At 44.1% G+C, this 22,438-nt stretch overlaps 1 protein-coding gene across 5 annotated transcripts in view; it reads right to left on the bottom strand.

The window, feature by feature from the left end:
* The window catches only part of ATP8B1 (ATPase phospholipid transporting 8B1), a 1,573,644-nt gene that overhangs the window by 140,920 nt on the left and 1,410,286 nt on the right, over nucleotides 1–22,438 (bottom strand). The gene's annotated exons all lie outside the window — the stretch shown is intronic.

Below are 22,438 nucleotides of genomic sequence, written 5' to 3'. Positions count from 1 at the left end.
AAAGTGTGCACTGAAGTTCCAAGTTGCAGCCTCCAAAATGTCCTTGGTTGGTACTCCTCTGAGGAAGGCTGCTGAAGTGGCTGCTGCTCTGGTTGAATGTGGCCTAATGCCCTTAGGCACTGATTTGCCACATTGTGAATAGCAGAAATGAATGCAGTGGCCTATCCATTTTGAAATAGTCTGCTTTGAGATCGCTTTTCCTTGTGATCCTGCAGCATATGCCACTAAGAGTTGCTTAGTCTTTCTGAAAGCTTTAGTTTTGTCCAAGTAGAAGTGTAGCTGTCTGTGCATGTCCAAAGAATACAGAAGTCTCTCCCCCTTATTCTGTGGGTTTGGATAAAAGGTAGGCAAATGAATGGTTTGGTTAAGAGCCACACTGGACACTACCTTAGGTATAAATGTTGGGTTTATCCTCAGAGAAACCCTGTCCGGATGGAAAATTATAAAAGGTTCCACTGCCATTAGTGCCTGTAACTCAGAGACTCTTCTTGCTGAAGTTATTGCTAGGAGCAGCGCTGTTTTACATAAGAACTTTATCTCAGCTGTATTGGCTGGCTCAAAAGGAGGCAGTGTAAGTTTTTTCCAAGACAAAATTGAGGTCCCATGCAGGTATTGGCACTCTCCTTGGAGGTCTTATGTTTTTGGCCCCACTGAGGTACTGCCTTAGCAGTGGGTGTGAGAAAATAGGTGGTTCCGTATTGTAATGAGCTGAAATGGCAGAGGCATGGATCTTAATTGATGAAAAGGATAGGCCTTTGTCCAGCATCTCGGGTATTGTAAAACCTGAGGAATATTTGGTACATGTGTGTCAATTCCTCGTGCCTGGTCCCAAGCACAGAATCTCTTCCATTTTTCTGCATAAGATTTTCTGGTGCTGGGCCTCCTGGCCTCCAAAATAACATCCATAACTGCTTTAGAGATAGGTGTGTTCTGAATGGTTACATTATCCGCCATGCAGCCAGACTTAGGGTTCTGAGTTGGCTGTGCAGGATCTGATTGTTTTGTTGGGTCAGTAAATTAGGAATTTGAGATAATGTCCAGGCTGGGCCTTGAGACAAGCTCTTTAGGATTGGGTACCAGTGCTGGCGTGGCCAGTCTGGGGCAATCAGTATCATTTTCTTCTCATCTAACCTGTAGGAGTACCATGGGGAGAAGAGGCAGTGGAGGAAAGGCATATACTGCAAGGGTTTTCCAGCTGAATGATAGAGCATCCACTTTCCATGCTTGCTTGTGATAAGTCCTTGTGCAGAATCTCTGCAGTTGATAGTTGTGAAGGGAGGCAACTAGATCTATGTCTGGGCATCCCCATGTCCTTGTTATGCTGAAGATTTGTGGATCTAGTTTCCATTCGTGAGGATCCATGAGGTTTCTGCTTAGTTCATCTGTCAGAGTATTTGTCTTTCCTGGCAGGAATTGTGCTTGCAGGTGCACTTGATAAGTCAGTGCTGTGTCCCACAAAGTCATGGCTTGTCTGCAGAGGGGGTAGGAATGTGTACCTCCCTGCTTGTTTATGTACCACATGACTGTAGTATTGCCCGTCTTTATCAGCAGTTGTCCTGGATGAAGTAAGTCCTTGAAGGCTGTCAGGGCATTCTGAACAGCCAGCATCTCTTTTTGATTGATATGAAGATGCATTTGGCTTGTGAGCCATATGCCCTGAATATATTTTCCTGCCATGTTGGCCCCCTAGGCGTAATCTGATGCTTCTGTTGTTAGTGTCTGCCTGGCTGTGGGTAAAGTGAAAGGCTGTCCCTTGTTGTGGTGACAGGCCTGTGCCCACCATCGAAACTCCTGTTGCAGGCAGGGAATGAGGGTAATTAATGCTTCCAGGCTGTGGCAATGTTGAGTCCAAACACTATTTAGATACCATTGTAGTTTCCTCATATGCAGGTCTTGCATATGGAATTAGAACGCAGGATGCCATGAAGCCCAAAGCCTGCAGAATTTTTCTTGCAGATAACTGGGTCTTTGTTGCCAACATTTCGAAGTAAGAAGTTAGTTGCCTTTGTTTGTCTGGCATGAGATAAGCCATCTGGGCAGTTGTATTTAAGCTTGTACCCAGGAATATCTCTTGAGAGGGTACTAGTTTTGATTTCTTTTCATTTACTGTGTACCCTAGGCAAATTAGCAATCTTTTTACAAACGCCAGATGCTTTAGTAGAATGTCCTTGTTCTCTGCTTGAATAAGGCAGTCGTCCAAGTAAGGATATATTTGAATTCCTCTTTGCCTGCAAAAAGCAATTACTGGTGCCAGGCATTTTTTGAAGACCCTGGGTGCTGTAGATAAGCCAAAGGCAGTGCAGAGAATTGGTAGTGCATTGAGACAGCTATGAATCTGAGGTATCTTCTGCAAGATTGTCTGATTGGGACATGCAGGTATGCCTCTTTTAGGTCCAAAGTTACAAGCCAAGCCTTCTTGCCCAGCATGGGCAGAAGCTGCTGCAGAGTCAACATTTTGAATTTTTGAACGTCCAGAAGTGTTTGGAATAGACAGGTCCAGTATTGGTCTCCAGGCTTTGTCCTTTCTGGGTACCAGGAAAAGTCTTGATTAAAATCCTTGTCCCTGCTCTTGTGGTACACGCTGAATGGCCCTCATGTCCATGAGGGATGAAACTTGCTTTTGTGCCTCTGCCCATTGATTGTGTGGCAGGTCTGGCATACCTTTTGCCTTTGGCAGGGTGTGAAAGTGGAACCTGTAGCCCTGAGACACTAAGACCCATTTGTCCTGGGTGATCATGTGCCAATTTTTGTGAAAAAAGTGCTAGTTTTCCCCCTAAGGGGGCTGCCAAAAGATAAATGCTTGGTACTGGCAGTGGAAAGTCATTGAGACTATTTCCTATATGGCTGAGATTTGTCTTCTCCGCTTTTGGAGGTAGAAGCACCCCATTGTTTAGGCCTGTATGAGCCTTGGGGCTGGGATCTGCCTCTAGGGTGTCTGTATCTGCCTCTTTGTGGTCTGTCTGACACTGGAAAGGACCAATTCTTTGAAGGCCAGTTTCTGCTAAATCTGGGTGGTTGTACCTGTAAGAAATCCTTAACTGTCTACATAGATTTCGCTTTATCCTCCATTTTCTTCAACACCTCTTCTGCCTTAACACCAAACAAAGTATCATGCTGTAATGGAGCATCCAATAATTTTGCTTTAACATGATCAGGCAGATTCTGTTCCTTTAATCAAGCATGTCTCCTAATGACAGGAGCCATAATAGCAGCCTTGCAAGAGGCCTCCAGTGAATCAAAACCACATTGCAAAGTATGCTTTCCTACTTGTTCAACTGCATGCAATAAATCCTGCATTTCCTTGTTTTCTGGACATTCAGAATTTGTCCACATTTTCTGTTTTAGCAGTGACATTAAGTATTGCTAACATTTAAGCATATGAAACTGACAATTTAAAGCCCTTACAGCCAAGGTAGCAGAAGTGTAAACCTTTTTCCCCCATCTGTCCAGTGCCCTTAAATCCCTATCAGAGGGGACAGGGTTTTTTGCAGTGGAAGCCTTGACCCCTTTGGGACCCTGAGATATAGTTTTTGGGTCAGCAGCAGGGTTTTTATATAGGAATTTATGAGAATCTGGAACCCTGTAGTATCTGTCTGGCTTAACAGGTGCAGGGGGTAAAGAGTCAGGAGACAGGCCGGACTCTGAAAATACATCTACAATGTCTAGAACAGGTGGAATAGCAAGAAGTCTGTGTTGAGGCAGTAAAAGAAAATATCTGAGCCTTTTCTTAGATTCTGAGTAATCTTGGCTCTCCCAGTGAAAGTGCTCCCTCGTGGTATGCAGGGTTTCCCCAAAAGAATAATCCTCAGGAGGAGAGGCTGAAGGGATAGATTCTTCAGCATTAGAATCCTCATAGAGAGGAAGAGAGTATCCCTGTTCAGAAGAGGAATCAGAGGAAATGGAAACCTGATCTGAAGATCCGTATTCTGTCTCTTGCCTAAGCCTCTTATCAGGAGGGGAATGGTTGCCCCTGATCAAAGTAATTAGGTATTCGGCCATTTTAAGCATCTGTTTTTTTTAGGCATGGAAGTCTGTCCAGGAGAATGCTGTACTTGTTTCTTTGTCTTTAGAGATGCTTTAGTCTTTGCCTTTGAAGCTGAGGTTGGCTTTGCATATAACTGTGTAGGCCTGAAAACACCCTCAGAAGCCGGTGCCTACTCAGCGACTCCGGACCCATCTGAGGGAATAGTTTCTGAGTGTCCAATACCTTGAGTTTCCAGGGGCCTAGTTGGCTCCACGTGGGAGTCGGTGGCTCTGAGGTAGCGGGCGTCAGGGGCTGCGAAAGTGCCTCACTGAGAACCGGCGACTGGCCTAGAGGAAGCCTCATCTGTTTTGGACCTCGGATGCCTGTCCTTTTCTTTGCGCTTTTTATATACTCCAGTCATCGGCTGTTCCAACGGCATTATATAATTAAATCTTCCGCCAAAGTAATGAAAGGCAAAATCGAACAGACGCTTAATAGTGCGTTGGTTAAATCTAGCACAAAACCGACAGCTAGCAACATCGTGGTCAGGGCCTAGGCAAGGAATACAGTAAGAGTGAAAATCCTTATGAGGTATTTGCTTCCCACAAGAATTACAATTGTTAACTTTTTCTGACATCGGTCTGGAGCAAGAGAAAAGTTTCCCCAATGAGGTACTTAGCTTTAATGAAGACTTCGGATCTGAAATTCGATTTTGAAAATCTCAGGAGTCAGCCGACCAGCACTTGCGAACAGCTTTTGCTTCGGGCACCGCGCGGCAAGAAAGACTGAAGAAAATGGTATCGGCTGCATCTTTTATACCCCTGGCGCACTGACGTCAGGGAAGAGGTGACCGCAACTGACGCCGGACCAAGACTTTGGAATTCAGGCCCACTGCAGGTAGCCTGCCAGCAGGATAACCCAAGTGTAATGACTGCCACAGTGAAACACGAACATCTGTATGTTCTTCGTGTTTCACTGTTGCAGTCATTACATTTGGGTAGATTCCCAAAGCTAAGGAAGGGAGGAGAAAGTTAGTGAGTATTAAGACCAGCTATTAAGCACTGCAAGACTGCAGTGGCAAAACCAGCTTTGGATATAGAAAAAAATAGGCAAGTGGTAATGCTCGGTGAAGGTATGTACAGAGCTCCAGGTAGCAGCTTCTAGGATGTCCCTGGTAGGGACACCTCTGAGAAAGGCTGCAGAGGTAGATGTAGCCCTGGTGGGATGTGATCCTATCTCCTGCGGGGCAGGTTTTCCATGGTGCTTATAGCAGAAATGAATGCAATGGCCTATCCACTTAGAAATGGTTTGCTTTGAAATGGCCTTCCACTCTGCCCCTGTGGCAAAGGCAACTAGCAGCTGTTCAGTTTTTTCTGAGAGGCTTAGTCCTGTCCAAATAAAATCTAAGTTGTCTGTTTACATCCAAAGAGTGCAGTATTCATTCTCCTTTGTTCTGTGAATTAGGAAAAAAGGTAGGCAAATTAATGGACTTATTAAAGGCCACACTGGATACCACCTTGAGCATAAAGGAAGAATTGGTCCTGAGGGACACACTGTCAGCATGGAAGATGATGAAGGGCTCCACTGCCATGAGGGCCTGTAATTCAGACACTCTTCTAGCTGACATGTTGGCTAGAAGGAAGGCAGTTTTTCAAGAAGGGAATTTCAACTCTGCAGTTGCAGCTGGCTCAAAAGGAGGTAGAGTGAGCTTTTCCAATACAAGCAAACACAGGTACCAGTCACAGTGAACGAACCAAAAAAAAACTGCTCAACAGTTGTAAAATGCCTGGGAAAACCGCCACTACATGTTTTATGTATAAATGCAGGCCGTTTAGGAAAAGATGAGGTCGCCAAGTAAAAAATCCAGATTATTGAAGTATAAAAGAAAGTTACCACAACACGTTTTCAAGGAAAATTAAGATAAAACGTGTAGTGGCAGTTTTCTCAGGCATTTTACAACTGTTGAGCAGTTTTTTGTGGTTCGTTCACTGCGACTGGTACCGGTGTTTGTTTGTGCTTTTTACCAGCCATACTCCATTTTTTTCTGGTGGTTTCTTTTCCAATACAAGGTTAAGGTCCCAGGCTGGAGTGGGCGCTGTCCTGGGTGGTCTTAAATTTTTGGCCCCTCTGAGGAATTGTTTCAGCAGGGGGTGAGAGAAGAGGGGTGGCTCAGTATTATAATGTGCTGAAATGGCTGAGGCATGAATTTTAATTGATGAGAAGGAAAGGCCTTTGTGGAGCATCAATGTTAATTATTGAATAATATGTGGTAAGCTGGGCACTGTTGTGCCCATCCCTTGAGTCTGGCCCCAGGAACAGTATCTTTTCCACTTTTCAGCATATGATTTTCTAGTACTAGGCCTCCTTGCCTCCAGAATGACATTCAAGCACCTGCTTACTAAAGGATGCTATTGGAGTGCTCAGGGAATTAGCCAGGCTGCAAGGTTCAGGGTTTGAAGCTGGGGGTGCAGAATTTGGCCCTCCAGCTGGGACAGCAGGGAAGGGGGCTGAGGCAGGTGCCATGGGTCCAGCAGTGACATACTGTGCAATAGAGGGTACCAGTGCTAGCGTGGCCAGTCTGGTGCAATCAGTATTGCCCTTGGTTTGTCTTGTTTGATCTTTAGCAGAACTTTCGAGAGGAGAGGCAGAGGGGAAAAGGCATAAACTGAGAGGCTTTCGCAGGTGAGGGACAGGGCATTCACTTTCCAAGCTTGACTGTGGGAAGTCCTTGTGCAGAATTTGTTCAATTTGTAGTTCTGAGGGGAGGCAAACAGGTCTATCTCTGGGTTCCCCCATTTGTTCCTCAAAATGTTGAATATCTTTGGTTCCAGTATCCATTCGTGTGGGTCCAAGAGATTTCTGCTTAGGTTGTCTGACAGCGAATTTAGCTTGACTGGCAGGAATTGAGCTTGTAGGTGCACTTGTAGCTCAAGGCTGTGTTCCACAGAGCCATGGCTAGTCTGCAGAGAGGATACGAGAGGGTTCCCTCCTGCTTGTTGATGTACCACATAACAGTGGTGTTGTCTGTCTTTACCAGTAATTGTCCTGGAAGAATGTGGTCCTTGAAGGTTGTCAGGGAATTCTGCACAGCTAACCTTTCTTTTTGGTTGATATGCAGGTACATCTGACTTTGGTTCCATTTGCCCTGAATGCACTGCCCTGCCAAGTGAGCCCCCCATGCATAGTCTGATATGTCTGTTGTTAGGGTTTGGGCGGCAGGGGGTAGAGCGAAAGGGAGTCCCTTGTTGTAGTAGCAGGCCTCTGCCCACTCTGTTTTTAAACAAGGAATGATAGGAATCATTGATTCCAGGTCCTGAGAATGTTGACACCATAGGCTTTTTAGACACCATTGTAGTTTCCTCATATGCAGTCTTGCATAGTAGAAAGCAAGAGGCCATGAACCCCAGGGCTTGCAGGATTTTCCTTGCAGATAGCTGGGTCTTTGTGGCCAGTAGTTTGAAGTAGGCTGTCAAACTTGTTTCTCTGGCGTGAGGTAAGCCATCTGGGAAGTTGTGTTCAAGGTTGCTCCCAGGAATACAATTTGTTGGCAGGGTACTAGATGAGATTTCTATTTGTTTATGGTGTACCTCAGTGAGGTTAGAAGTTTCTTTACAAATGCCAGATGTTTTAGTAGCATGTCCTGGCTTTCTGCCTGAATTAGACAATCGTCCAGGTATGGGTATATTTGAATATTTAATTGCCTGCAAAAGGCAATGACTGGAGCTAGGCACTTGGTGAATACCCTGGGCGCAGTAGATAAGCCAAAGGGAAGTGCGGAGAACTGATAGTGCATGTAGCTCTGAAGCGTAGGTATTTCCTGCAAGATTCCCTTATTGGAATGTGCAGGTAAGCTTCCTTTAAGTCTAAGGTTGCCAACCAGGCATCTTTGCCTAGCATAGGAAACAGCTGATGAAGTGTTAGCATTTTGAATTTTGGGATTACCAAAAAGGTGTTTAGAATAGAGAGGTCCAGGATAGCACTCCAGGAACGGTCTTTTCTGGGTACCACGAAATGTCTCGAGTAAAAACCTTGTCCCCTTTCTTCTGCTGGGATAGGTTGAATAGCCCTGATACTTAGAAGAGAGAAGCTGCTGTTGAGCCTCTGCCCACTGATTTGGGGGTAGGTCCGGCCAACCGTTTGGGGTTGATAAGGTGTGGAAGTGGAATATGTATCCTTGGAAAACTATATTTAAAACCCATTTGTCCAGGGTAATGAGTTCCCAGTTTTTTGCATGCAGGGCAATCTTTCCCCCTAAGGGAGCAGGCAGTTGGGCTTGGAAGGTTTAAGGTTAAGTCATTGTGACATTTTTCCATAGCGGGGTGTCTTACTACTACCATCTTTGGAAGTGGAAGCCCCCCACTACTTAGGCCTGTGAATACCTTGAGACTGTAACCTAGGTGGTCTGCTGTTTCTGGGTTTGGACTGAGAAGGCCTGGAAGAGACAGGAAAGGACCAATTCTTAGAAGGCCAATGCCTATTGAATCTGGGAGGCTGTACTTGCAGGAAATCTTTAACAGTTTGCATAGATTTAGCTTTTTCCTCCATCTTTTTAAGGACTTTGTCTGCTTTGTTGCCAAACAGGCGGTCTTGGTTTAAGGGAGCATCCAGTAATTTAGCTTTAACATGATCTGGCTAATTTTGCTCCTTAAACCAAGCATGCCTTCTTAACAGACCCCGTGACCGCAGCCCCTCAAAATGCTTCTAAAGAATCAAAACCACATTGCAAAGTATGTTTACCAACTTAAGCAGAATGCATTAAATCCTGTAATTCTTTATTCTCAGCACAGTCAGGAATCAACATTTTCTGTTTAAGTAGTCCCATAATATGCTGCTTTAACATATGAAACTGGCAGTTTAAGGCCCTAATGGCCTAAGTAGCAGAAGTGTATACCTTCTTACCCCATCTGTCCAAGACCCTGGAATCTCTATCAGAGGGGGTAGGGTTTTTGGCAGTAGTAGCTTTAATGCCTTTAGGTCCCTGGGAAATAGTTTCTGGGTCCGCAGTAGGATTCTTGAAGAGGAACGCGAGAGAGTCAGGTACTCTAATACCTGTCAGGTTTCCTGGGAGCCAGAGGTAAAGTGCCTGGGGCCAGGCTAGATTCCAAGAAGGCATCATCATGTACAATGTCCAGCACAGGAGGGATAGCTAAAGGCCTGTGTTGAGGTAGGAGTAAGAATTCCCTAAGCCTCTTTTTGGAGCCAGAGTAATCCTGGCTTTCCCAGCAAAAATGCTCCCTAAGAGCATGCAATGTTTCACCAAAAGAAAAATCCTCTTAAGGAGAAGCAGAGGGAATGGAGTCCTCTGCATCGGAATCCTCATAGGTAGTTAAGGGCAAATCCTAGTAATCAGAAGAAAAAAAATTCAGAATCCTGATCAGAAGAATCAGAAGGAAAATCAGTTCTAGGTCTCTTAGAGGGAGAAGGCTGGCTTCCCCTAATTAAAGTAATAAGGTCCTCAGCCGTTATTTGTTTTTTAAGCATATGGGCCTGACCATGCTGTTTGGATGTTGGTTTTCTAGGCGTGGGTCGAGTTTTAGACTTTGAAGAAGAAGAAGATGGCGTTGGTTTGAAATGCAAGTCCATAGGCCTGAATACATCCTCAGAAGCTGGTGCCTGCACAGCAGCTCCGGACCCATCCAAGGTAGAGACATCTGTAGGTTTCATGGTCGAAGAAGCATCTCGCAGCATACTGGACTCCGAATGGGTCTCAGTAGAGGCCTGCAAATCTGAAGTAGCAGGTATCAGGAGCTGTGAAAGCACCTCACTGAGTATCGGCAAACTGGCGACTAGCTTAACAGAAGACTCGTCAGCAGCTTTGGACCTATGCGGTCTGTCTCTGTCTTTATCTTTACATTTTTTCGGAATGTCGGTAGTCGGATGGCTTACCAAAGCCATTTCAGGATAACTGAACAGAGTACCAAAGTAGTTTGATGCAAAAATGAACAAATGATGAATAGTTCCAGGACTGAATAAGGCACAAAACTGACAGCGAGGGACACCGTGGTCTGGGCCTAAGCAAAGAATGCAGTATGAATTAAAATCTTTATGAAGTATTTGCTTTCCACAGGTAATACAATTGTAAACTTTTACTGATATCTGTTTAGAGCAAGAAAAAAAATCCCCAATGGGGTACTTAGCTTTTTTGAAGACTTCGGTTCTGAAACTCGAAAATGAAAATTTCAGAAGTCGGCCAACTGGCACTTGCAAACTGCTTCTGCTTTGGGCACCGCTTGGGAAGGAAGACTGATGTAATGGTGTCAGCTGCATGCTTTATACCCCCAACGACCTGACGTCATGGAAGAAGAGAGAGCATCTGACGCAAGACCCAAGACACTGATAATCAGGCCAGTTGAGGGCTACCTGCAGGCAGATAACCCAAATGCAATGACTGCAACAGTGAAACACGAAGAACATCAGCATTCAAGTGAAATGTAACATGATTCAAGGTCTAATACAGCTTGAAAAAATACTGATAAGAAATTCCTGAGATACAGGTGTGAGGAAAGAAACTGAGTTTGAGGCAAACTGAACTGTCACATAATTCACCTTAAAAAAAGAAGAACACAAAGGAGCTGATTAACAGACTACATGACGTCGGAAAAAGTACAGTTTTGTACCTACCATAAATGTAGATGTCCGAGAGGTATGCATCTGCAGTCCTAACAAATGGGTTGTCCTGGCCTCAGGCAGCCCTTCGGTCGGCCGGATTCCAAAGTCTGGGTCTGGCCTCGGCTGGTGTCGCACTTCACCCGACATCATAGCTGCAGTTCTTCGGGTATAAAGGCATCAGCCGATGCCATTTTCCTCAGTGTTTCTTGCCCCAGATGCCAGATGCCCTCTAGGAAGGCTAAATTTGGATAAATGCAAATGTTTCCAAACAACAGAGAGCAAATAGAAATAAACATGTATATACATATATACAAACAAATACACCATAATAGATTCCCCCAGCTAGCTACAAGATGGGCAAATACCCTAGGAGTACCACAGTGGGGAAGGAGGGTGGGTAATCCTGACTGCAGATGCATACCTCTCGGACATCTACATTTATGGTAGGTACAAAACTGTACTATGTCCTTCAAGGATGCATCTGCAGTCCTAACAAATGGGTAGTATACCATAGCCAAACTGGGGAGGATGCCTAACAAGATTATGGTGTAGTTAAGATCCCTTGCAAAACAGCAGTGGCAAAACCTGCTCGGGATCTGGAGTATAAGGGTAGATAATAATGCTTGGCAAATGTATGCACGGAGCTCCAAGTAGCAGCCTCTAAAATGTCTTTTGTAGCCACTCCTCGTAAAAAAGCTGTAGTAGTGGCTGTAGCCCTTGTGGAGTGAGGTCTGATATTCTCTGGAGTTGCCTTTCCATGATAAGAATAACAAGATCTAATGCAATTTCCTATCCATTTTGAGATTGTCTGTTTTGAAATTGCTTTTCCTTCCATGCCTGTGGCATATGCTACCAGAAGCTGGTCAGTTTTTCTATTGTTCTTGGTTCTGTCCAGGTAGTAGCGCAATTGCCTATGCACATCCAAGGTATGCAGCAGTCTTTCTCCCCTGTTCTGTGGGTTGGAGAAGAATGTAGGTAGGTGGATTGCTTGGTTTAAAGATACCCTGGAGACCACCTTTGGCATAAAGGTAGGATTAGTTCTCATCGACACTCTATCCTGATGGAAGATAAGGGAAGGGTTGCACTGCCATTAATGCCTGTAATTCAGAAACCCTTCTTGCTGAAGTGATTGCAAGCAGGAAAGCAGTTTTCCATGATAAGTACTGTAATTATGCTGTTGCTGCTGGTTCAAAAGGGGGAAGTGTCAACTTTTCTAGCACAAAGTTCAAGTCCCATGTAGGCAATGGTGGCTTCCTTGGTGGCTTTACATTTTTGATTCCTCTCAGAAACTGCCTGAGTAGAGGATGAGAGAAGACTGGAGGATCCATGTTGTATTCTGCTGAAATAGCTGACGCATGAATCTTAATGGAAGAGTAAGACAGGCCATTGTGGAAAAGCTCTGCTAAGTATTCCAGGATGTTAGCTATGTTTACCAGTGCTACATTTTGCCCTTTTGCTGCACTCCAAAAGAGATATTTTTTCCATTTCGCTGAGTAAGTTTTTCTTGTTGAGGGTCTGCGAGCTTCCAAGATGATGTCTTTAACCCTTTGAGATAAATCTGGGTTATTTTGTCTTATGCAATGCTCCAAGCAGCTAGTTGCAGTGTTTTCAGGTTTGGATGCAGGGTTTTGAAGTTGTTCTGTGTTAGCAGTAAAGGAACCTGGGGTAGAGGCCATGCGAGTTCCCGAGACATACTCCTCAGTAGTGGGTACCAGTGCTGCCTCGGCCAGTCTGGAGCTATCAGGATGATCCTTGGGTGGTGGTCTTTGATCTTCAATAGCACCTTGTGCATCAAAGGAAGAGGTGGGAATGCATATGCTGTCAGGTTTTCCCAACTGAAAGATAGGGAGTCCACCTTCCAAGCAAGTGGGTGGTATGTCCTTGTGCAGAATTTTTTCAATTGGTGTTTGTGTGGGGATGCGAATAGGTCTATTTCTGGTAGTCCCCATTTCCTTGTGATGGATTTGAAGATGTCTGGATGCAGCATCCATTCGTGGACATCCGTGGTAGTCCTGCTTAAGATATCTGCTAGTATGTTCTCTTTCCCTGGCACAAATATTGCCTTGAGCTGTATGTTGAGGCTTAGGGCCACATTCCAGAGATCCATTGCCATCCGGCATAGAGGATATGAATGTGTGCCTCCCTGTTTGTTGATATACCACATAACTGTGGTGTTGTCCGTCCTCATCAGCAATTGTCCCTGTTGGAGAAACGGTCTGAATGCCTGAATTGCCAGTTTTACTGCCAGCATCTCTTTTTGGTTTATGTGTAGGTTTAGCTGGTCTTGAGTCCATAAGCCTTGTATGCACTTGTCCAGCATGTGTGCCCCCCAACCAAGGTCTGAGGCATCTGTGGTGATAGTCTGGCTTGTTTGAGGGCTGTGGAAGGGCAGTCCTTTGTTCAATTGACAGGCCTGAGCCCACCATCGGAATTCTTGCTTCAGGCATGGAATTATTGGAATTTGGGTTTCTAGGCTGTGCTTGTGCTGAGACCATAAATTCCTGAGGTACCATTGCAACTTTCTCATATGCAGTCTGGCATGTGGGATCAAAATTATGCAGGATGCCATGTAACCCAGGGCTTGCAGGACTTTCCTTGCTGTAAGCTGGTTCTGCGTTGTTAATGCCATGAAGTAGAGTGGAAGGTGCTTTTGTTTTTCTGCTGTGAGGGATGCCATTTGATTTGATGTGTCCAGTTCTGCACCCAAGAAAGTTATCCTTTGGGATGGCAACAGCCTTGACTTTTTTATATTGACTGTGTATCCCAAGGCTTGCAGTAGATGAATGACCCTTTTCAAGTCTTTTGTTAATTTGTTTTTGTTGTCCGCTTGTAGCAGGCAGTCATCCAGGTAAGGGTAAATTTAAATTCCCTGAAGCCTGCAATGAGCAATTACTGATGCCAGGCATTTCGTGAATACTCTGGGCGCAGTAGATAAGCCAAAAGGCAATGCTGAGAATTGATAATGCTCTGATCCTGCAAGAAATCTGAGGTATCTTCTGCAATTTGGTCGTATGGGGACGTGCAGGTATGCCTCCTTGAGATCTAGAGTTACCAGCCAAGACTCCTTGCCCAGCATGGGAAGAAGCTGCTGTAGAGTCAGCATTTTGAATTTTGGGACAATGAGGTATGTGTTCAGTGAGGACAGGTCTAGAATAGGTCTCCATTGATTTTCCTTCCTTGGCACCAGGAAAAGTCTGGAGTAAAATCCTTGCCCTTGTTCCATAGATGGTACCTTTTCTATAGCTCTCATCCTTTTTAAGTTGTCTATTTGTTCTAGAGCGTTTGCCATTTGATTTGGAGGTAGGTTTGGCATTCCTCTCTTCCTTGGTAGAGAATAGAAGTGAAACCTGTAACCTTTGTCTATTGTCTGTAAAATCCATTTGTCTACTGTAATGCAATGCCAGTTTACTGAAAATAAGGCTAGCTTTCCGCCTAAGGGTGCTTCTAGTTGTTCCCTGGTAGGCGGCTTCAGAGCCAAGTCACTGTGATTGTCCTGTGGAAGTGGTAGTGGCTGGGTCTGCAGCAGTACTTCGCTGGCTGTTAGGCTGCCACTGACGTCCTCTGTAGGCACCTCTGGATTGACCTCTGCCTCTTGTGCACCTATTCCTGCCTCTCTGTGCTCTGTTGGAGTCTGGAAAGGACCAATTCTTGGAAGGCCAGTTCCTACTATACCTTGGAGGCTGGACCTGTAAGAAATCCTTGACTGTCTGGACAGATTTTGCTTTCTCTTCCACCTTCTTAAGCACTTGCTGTGCAGGAGAGCCAAACAAATTGTGTTTATCCATGGGAGCATCTAGGAGCTTTGATTTTACATGGTCTGGTAAGGACTGCTCTTTTAACCATGCATGCCTTCTGATCACTGTACCAGTCATAGCTGATCTAAAGGAGGCCTCCAGTGCATCATAGCCGCATTTTAAGGAATGATTACTGACCTGCTGTATGTTATGTACCATTTCCTGAAGAGACTTTCGGTCTAAAGGTTCAGGTGAGGACAGCTTTTTAGATAACTGATCTAACATAGATCCCTGATACTGAATCATGTGGAATTGACAGTTTAAGGCCCTAGCCGAAAGAGTTACAGAAGTACAAACTTTTTTACCCCATCTCTCCAAGGCCCTAGATTCCCTTTCAGAGGGGAGTGGGTTTTTGGCAGAGGTAGCTGCTACCGCTTTGGGGCCCTGTGAAACAGTTTCAGGATCTGCAAAAGGAGCCTTATACAAGTGATTATGTGTGTCCGGAACCCTGCAGTATCTGTCGGGCTTAGCAGGGGCCGGAGGGAGTGAATCAGGAGCAGTACAAGCATCATTAAATGCATCATCCACAACTGTAAGTACTGGAGGAATGGCTAAAGGCCTATGCTGTGGCAAATGCAAAAAAGTTCTAAGCCTTTTCCTAGAGTCTGAGAAATCCTGACCCTGCCATTGAAATTGTTCCCTCATAGCATGCAGGGTTTCCCCAAAGGAAAATTCCTCAGGAGGAGAGGCAGAAGGAATGGAGTCTTCTGCATCAGAGTCCTCATATGGAGAATAAGGGCCCTCAGGAGGGTTTGTATTTTCTGATTCGTCTGAGGAGTAATCAGTGGAAACTGGCTCAGGGGGTTCTGCTCTAGGCCTCTTCTCTGGAGGGGGAGGGGGTTGAGAGGCCCTATCAGGGTGAGACTGGGATCCCCTGATCAAAGAAATGAGATCCTCTGCTAGACTAAGCATTTGAGTACTAGAGCTAGGCCTGTGAGAGGGGGCTTTAGTAGGCACGGCCTTGGAAGATTTAGCTGCTTTAGCCCTGGCAAAGGCCTTAATTGACATGGATGCAGGGGGCCTAGCAGCTCCACGTGCAGGAGTAGATACATCTAGGGGAATAGTATCTGATAAATCCTGAGAAACTGTAAGAGCAGGAGGAATTTCAGTAGCAGATTCAGCCATGCTGGAAGAGGCCTCGGTAGTAGGAGGCATGCTTTCGGCCGAAGGAAGAACCGCAGACTCGGTTTCAGCCGAAACCGAGACACTCGCGGTTGGCTTAACCGCGGTTTCGGCCGAAACCGCGGACCGCGAGTGTCGGTCCTTTTCCTTACGCTTTTTAGCTAAATGCGAAGTCGGAGTCTCCGACGGCATGATATAAGCAAAAGCGGAGCCGAAAAACTCCTCGGCAAACTCCGACCGACGTCTAAGCATCCGCCGGTTGAAGGAAGCACATGCTAAACAAGCTGCTATGTCGTGGTCTGGGCTTAAACAAGGTAGGCAGTAAGAGTGGAAGTCTTTATGAGGTACTTGTTTCCCACAAGTTAAACAGTTATTCACTTTTTCTGACATCGGCTGAGGCAAGAAAGAGTCCCCAACGGGGTACTTAGCTTTTTAGAAGTCTTCGGTAGTAGTAATCTCTGGATCTGACCGACCGGCACTTGCGAACAGCTTCTGCTTCGGGCCCCACGCGGCAAGAAAGACTAAGGAAAATGGCGTCGGCTGATGCCTTTATACCTGAAGAACTGCAGCTATGACGTCGGGTGAAGTGCGACACCAGCCGAGGCCAGACCCAGACTTTGGAATCCGGCCGACCGAAGGGCTGCCTGAGGCCAGGACAACCCATTTGTTAGGACTGCAGATGCATCCTTGAAGGACATCTGCTTTGACACAAAAACATTCTCAAATAGGAAAGACTCTCGAAATACCAAAGTAATGACAGAGTTCCTAAAGACTGTTTTCATAATAATGTATATATGTGATATGTAATCTGTTTTCTAAGGACATCTGCTTAGATCTGCAAACTGGAGATCATTCAAGTTGTATTGAGAAGAAACTTGAAAACAGTAAAACCCTGCAAACTAGATTATTGTGCGTCTTTGTCTATTATATAGACAGTTACTTTAATAGTCATTGTGCACAGTTTAAAAGGTTAACAGTCTACAAAGACTTTGTATTTTTACAAAGCACTAAATGAGCAGTAATTAGTCTTTGGTTTTAGTACGCAAAAGCTGCGCTGCATTTATTTTTACAAGGCACTTTAAACATCTGAGGACTGCAAGTGACATTCAATCATTTATTTGAAAAAAATATCAATATGTCCTATGCAGAACGCCTCAAGGCCCTATCCCTGTATTCTGACTCCTATAGGTTTTTGAGAGGAGATCTATGCCTGATATACAACAGGGCATTGTCATACCCCACTCTGATGAACCTCTTGCATATCTACAAAACAAACTGCACCAGAATTACCTGTTCTAAAGACTTAAACCTTGCCTGTTATATAAATAGGACCTGTTGGAGAAATAGGTATGTATCCCAAAGACTACCCAGTCTATGGAACAGGCTCCCCCATCCATATGAAGCAGAGTTCCTCCCTAACCCAATTCAAGTGCAACTTGGACAACTGGATGGGAAACCGAAAATTCATCCCTGGTTTAGCACCTATGTCTCTAATGGACACATGTAACCTGGCTGTAAATAGTTAATCTCCCAGGCCCATGATTACACTTATCAAGGGCATCAGAACTTGTCAGAGATTTTAGATGCATGGCTAGGCTTAATTGCATGACCTGGGTCTTAGCTGCTACTCCTTAAAAGGTCCACCTTGCAGCTAACTCCTTGACTGCATCTGGAATAAGCAAGGCCTTCCTAAAGGTGGCCTTTTATTTAAGGCTACCAGTTCAAGATTTAATACCACTTTCAGACTTCTACTTCATATAGGAAAAACTGACCAAAGCCCCCTTAAAACTGGCAGCACCAGCTGGTCTTAGTTTTTCAAGTCAGCAAGAAGATTTTCAGAACTGTAAGTCTACTATGTAAAATCTCTGTACTCTAACATAGGAATACAGTTGCATGTTTATCTATGGTTAACCTGTTATTTTGTCAATTTAGTTAATTGCACAGTGACAAAAGTCTAGATGCATCAGAGTTTGCAAACCAACTCTCCTGAAGTCACAAAACACACAATCATTTTTTGTTTGCAGGGAGAAGCTTCCATGTACCACCATGTTTGGGTCAAACCTCCACAACCCCATTCTCGAAATACATCTAGTCTGAGATCACACAAACTCAGAGAAGAGGGAAAAGGTGTAAAACAAATATCTTTTTCCTCTTGTTTGACTCTACAGTACAGTCAGTGCATGACCTGTGCTGTCCCAGGCTAGTAAATGTCATTTTAAAATTGCTGAGGCTCACTATTCCAGGTTGTGACAATTATAGGATCATAGGAACTTACTAGGCTAATGGTCCTAGGGCCCTTACAAGCCTAGCCAAGTTCTACCCATACCAATTGCCCGTCGAAGAGAGACAGATGAATTTATGGCTACCCATCCAATCGTCCAGACTGCATTTGAAGAAGGCCAAAGAGGTACTCTGACATGAAGTGAGAGTCTGTTCCAAAGGTGTGGCAACCTCTGGGAGACAAATATGCCCCTCAAGCAGGTTCTATTAGTGTCACTTACCAGGGTAAGGTCTTTAGAGTGAGTAACCTATGTACCACTCGACTTGCGGATATGCAGCATTTCCAATTAAATCAAAGTCAAAGATTGCTTTATATGCAAGGCAGAAATCACATCTGAGTAGTCTGTATGAAACAGAATAAAGTGACAGTCATTTCAGATGATCCACATAGGACAGATGCTGAAGACCTTGAATTTTCCTTGTGTGGAGCCTTTGTGGTTTCTCCAATTGCTGCAGGTGCTTGGAAAGGTACATACCAAAAGGGGTGTTGTACTCCATTATTGGCCTGATGAGGGAGGAGTACAGGGAGGTTATAACTTCTTTTTTTCTGGAGGCAATGCCCTTACTTATGAGATGAACAATACAGAATACCCTTCTTATCACTGTGGAGAAATGGTGTTCAAAGGTAAGGCTGCTGTCACAACCTGTGTGCCCAGGTCTCACACCAATGAATGCATACTTAGGGTGTTGCTACTGATGTGGTAGTTAGCAAGAACATCGCTCTTACCGAAAGGAATGATACTTTTTTTTGCATTGAGTTTAAGGCCATGACTTTGGCACCAATCATTTGTTTGTGTAAGACCCTCTTTGTAGGATGTTGACATCATTTGGAGATTCTATGACCCCTCCCAGTTTGCAGCCATCAGCAAACTGTCAGCCACAGACCTTTAGTTTTTGCTTGTACTTCTGAGACAGAGTCCAAACAGTAGAGGTCCAGGGAATGATCCCTGTAGAACACCACTGGTTACAGGTCTGCTGTTTGAGGTGAATTCCCCTATTTTGACTATATGGTTCTATCAGTGAGCAAGTTAGCGACCCATCTAATGATACCAGGGTTGATACCTAGCTGGGTGAGTTTAACAATGATGCCCGAGTGAGGGATAGTGTCAAAAGCCTTAGCTAGGTCTAGGTAGGCTGTACGCACCGATTTCCCATTGTCCAGGGCCTTGGTGACTGTCTCAAAGTCTACCAGGTTTAATAGGCATGATCTCCCTTTGACAAAATCCAAACTGAGTAGGGTAAAGTGTTTGGAGATTAAGGTCCATAATGAATCACTCCATGGCCTTGCAGATAAAGCTAGTCAGGCTAATAGGTCTATAGTTCCCAGGGTCAGTGGAAGCACCACTTTTGTACAAGGGAACAACAGTGGCTGTTTTCCATTCAGCTGGGATGAAGCTAGTGCTTGGAGTATGATTGAAGAGAGTACCCAATGGTGTTGCTAATTATTGTTGGAACCCATTTAGGGCACAACCTGGTATGTTATCAGGCCCATATATGCTATGTTTTTGGCCTTAGGGAGGGTGTTTATGACCTGCTCTTTAGAGATACAAGGTGGATTTTTCTAGAGTCACACTTTCAAGTAAAACATCTTTCATGCTAAAAGTACTTACTGAAATCATGAACAGTCAGCTGATTTATCATCTTATTTTCCCTGATTTATCAGACTAAAGTAGTACTTGTTGCACTGGATGGTAATGCACAATATGCTGAGATTCTAACAGAATCAAGGACCTAGGTATGTCAGACCAACTGTTCATACCACACAAGGGCATTTAGCCAAGATCACCATTATCATGACAAATTACTGACTGCATAATACCTTGCTACATATCAGCATGGTACAATCCCCCAGAAGTGCCAAAAGCCCATTATTTTGGAACAATAGCTATGTCAGTGGCTTTTTTTTTCAGTAAAGGACATTTGTGCAGGAGCCACATCATGCACATATCACATGTTCTTGCTTTGGGCTTACTGTCACCCGAAGTATGTTTTGTAATTGCACCCACTTGACTAGAGGACTAAAACCACAGTCTTACTAGTTACCTATTCTTATTACCAATAAAAGTTTCATCTTACCACAACCAGGGTAGGGTGAATTGAACAGCTAACATGGCTGCAAGCTGTTAAGGGTTGAGATCAGTAGGTGCCAATGAAAAGTGAGGCAGTACCAGGATTCACCTAAAAAGCCACTGGTGATATTGCAGCTTCTCAAATGAATACCCATATTGCAGTAGTACAGGCAGCTAAGTAGTTTATTGTGCTTAATAACTTGGTTACCATAGCCAAGAACTTTCATAAGGTCTTTATTACAGTTACATCTCAGAGTGGCTTTTGTTTATTGGTTAGTAACTGTAGCAAAAGCTTGCATAAGCTCTCTGCTACAGTTGCTATTTTTTGAGAAGACACTTTTTTTGTCCTCAACTTCAGGCCAGTGAGGGGTCTACCCAGGGCACCAGATGACCTAGCTATGGCTCTGCACGTTACCCTAAAAATATATCTGTAAGAAATGGATCACTCTCCGTAAACTCTCTTCCTTCCATCAGCTTAGTAGGTCCTAGAACAGCAAGTCCTTGTGTTTTAAAAAAAAAAAAAATCAAGGACAGGCACTGGTTACTACTTCAGTGTTACAGGGAATCATCTTTTCCTATTTAAGATGCATCAGATTCTGGTGTCCTGGAGGACAGCAAACAGCCTAGAGGCAAAAAAAATGGAGGGAGAGGAGCAGAGCAGCATTATTATGGCAGCAGGACTTTGAACAAGCTTATGAGGAAGTTCACACACAGTCATCCTACTGCCTGTGGCACATAGTCCTATAGGCTACTGAGGATGGCCCACTTCTTAACAGATCTTTCACTATGGTAAGGTACATCTTTCATTTATGTCATTTACTAAGCCCCAAGACCAGCCAATAATTCAGTTAGGAATAATGAAATGTCCTGATCACTACTTAAAGTCAAAAACTTTCATTCACTTTGTTTTGCACATGATGTCCTTGAAGTTTTAATCAGAAAGCTACAGTTAGACCACACTTGAAAGTGAAGACAGAATGGATTCAGTAGTTACATTCCTTTAATATTACTTATGTGAAATTTTCACTAGTAAATACCAAGATGGCATATTTTTTAACTTGATTTTGTCTCACTGATAATTCCTCTGTTGGTATTTTCTTCTACTGTGTTATTGGAGATTCAAAAACAAATATTTTGAGGTGTTAGTTTATCTGCCTACTTTACAAAGTAGTGACTTAAAAATAGGAGGCTCGCCAAGCATGCCTTCGAAGTAGATGCACCAAGTTTTGCCCCCCCCTTATCTCCCAGCCTCCCATTGTCGATCACCTCCAACTTTCCTGGTACCTTGCTTGAGGGTTCCTCTAGCAGCACCCAATCAGCTGATTCTGTTGGGAGCAGCAGACAGCCATCTCTGGCCTAGATGACAGCAATATGTCCCATTTGTTCCTGTCCAGGGAGCATAATCAGACCATCCTTTCCTCCTGTAACAAGGGTTGGATAGTAAGGAGTGGACCAGTTTATGGTCTCAAGGAGCAGCCTACCCATCCTTCACACAGGCAGTTTTGAAGGCTTGCAGCTGTTGGGTTGACTGAAGAGGATGCATAGTTGGCCATGTACATACTTTCCCTCTCCCCAGCCAAGTCAGCTGGGCCACTGGAAGTAGGTATATCACACCTACCAGTTGGTAGGTGGCATCAGTGCTGTAAGGTCTAGCTGTCTCCCTTGCCCCAGGACAAACAAGCTGATGTCACCTGCTCAAGCTCACCTTCCACTGGCCAGATGCTCAAACACCATTGCTGCTAATTAATTAAACATGGGCCACCTAAGCCACAGACAGGGCTTCATCCTTCTGCATCATACGGCAATGGCACCAGTTTTTGCTATTTAAAACGCAAAGTTCATCTAAACAGAACTATAATGCTAAAAGAGCAAAGCAACAATTTTAAAATCACACAGACCATCAGTTCTGTAAATGTGGCTTTCATTTATTTCTTCTGCAGTGGACTAATGGAATGCATTACTAGCATGCTTTTAAGAATTTACCTCAGTAATGTTAAACTCTCAGTTTCCAGGTCTGATGCATACAATAGAAATGCATCTGAAGAGAGAGAAATAAAAAATAAAATATACAGAGAGAAAAGCAGGACTTATAAAAACCTGAACACAGCTGATTATGATTAAAACAAAGAGTTGCAGGTTTAGCAGACAAAAAATAAACACTTATGGATATAACTGAAAGTGCTATTTGGGAAGGAGTATTTTAATTTACTATTTAAAGTAATATTTCTTAGGAAAAAAAATCTTTCATTTTGAGTTGTGACCTTTACCTGTATATATTCAAAATGTTTGTTACTACTACATCAAAACAATTAATTTGCCGTAGGATTTTCCAGACTTGTATGTACATTACATTTACAGATTACGTTTTTCTATCACTGTTTTCCAAACCAAAACCCTAACCTTACTAAATTTCTCAATTCTTAGTAAACATTACAATGGGTCAAATAGGCAGCACACACACCTTTGGTGCTTGAAGAACAGAAGGCTGTAGCTTCCATTCTCACTCCAGGTGACTGGATAACTAACTGCAATGCAGCATTAGGGGGCATGTTAAACAGAGGTCCCATTTGCTTAAATTTGTGGTATCTTAGGTGGATATA

The sequence above is a fragment of the Protopterus annectens genome, chromosome 1.part1, assembly GCF_019279795.1.
Source record: "Protopterus annectens isolate FY-2018-M chromosome 1.part1, PAN1.0, whole genome shotgun sequence".
NCBI lineage: Eukaryota > Metazoa > Chordata > Ceratodontiformes > Protopteridae > Protopterus > Protopterus annectens.
The sequence above is the reverse complement of the archived record's forward strand: the minus strand, read 5'-3'. Positions and strand labels throughout refer to the sequence as shown.